The sequence below is a fragment of the Heterodontus francisci genome, chromosome 21 (assembly GCF_036365525.1).
Source record: "Heterodontus francisci isolate sHetFra1 chromosome 21, sHetFra1.hap1, whole genome shotgun sequence".
In the NCBI taxonomy this organism is placed as follows: Eukaryota; Metazoa; Chordata; class Chondrichthyes; order Heterodontiformes; family Heterodontidae; genus Heterodontus; species Heterodontus francisci.
In genome coordinates, this window is record NC_090391.1 from 87,757,224 (window position 1) to 87,758,261 (window position 1,038).

The window sequence follows — 1,038 nt, forward strand, 5'->3', positions numbered from 1 at the left end:
CCATCTCTTAGTTCATTTTAAACCTTTCATTCTTTCCCTGCAGTTTCAAAATATCAAACACTGATCCAACCCTCCCCTCTCAAACCCTCACACTAAACCCACAAAAAAGACAGAGGCGCAGGGGAAGAGCCAACTGTGTAACAGACCCGACAATCACATTTCTCTGCAGCACCTGTGGAAGAGCTTGTCACTCTAGAATTGGCCTTTATAGCCACTCCAGGCGCTGCTCCACAAACCACTGACCACCTCCAGGCACTTACCCATTGTCTCTCGAGATAAGGAGGCCAAAGAAGAAACCCACAATACAGGACAGGGCAGATAATGGGGATTTTAACTGAGGTTGTGTTTGGGGATTTTTACTGACATCAGTGTGGATTTTAAAGTGTGTCTCCCCTTCCCTCACATCTAAAGTCTCTCAGTGTTGTTGTTGTGTGTTGACAGCTTTTCCAGTGTCCAGTCCCTTTCAACTTTTAATAAAATCTGTGGAACACAAATAAATGTAAAGTTTCTCCTACAAGCTGTTTTGTCCTCCTTCTTTCACTGTCTTTCTCTGTCACTGCCCTATCTCGCTCTCTGTCTCTCTACAGGACTGGGCAGACACTGGGGACTGTAATTGAGGTTCTTTTGGTCATTTTTACTGACATCAGTGTGGATTGTAAAATCTGTTTGTCTGTGTGTCTGTGTGTCCCTTTATGTATGTGTCTGTGTGTGTCTGGATGTGTGTGTGAGAGAGTGAGAGAGAATATCAGGGTCACCTCGCTCCATCTCTATCTCTCCTTGTCTCTATGTTTCTCCTTCTCTCTCTATCTCCCCCTCTCTCAATCCACCTCTCTCATCGAAACATAGAAAATAGGATCAGGAGCAGGCCATTCGGCCCTTTGGGCCTACTCCATCATTCAATAAAGATCATGACCGATGGTCTAATTCAGTACCCTGTTCCCACTTTCTCCCCATACCCCTTGATCCCTTTGACATTAAGAAATATATCTCTCTCCTCCATGAATATATTTAATGACTTGGCCTCCACTGCCTTCTGCG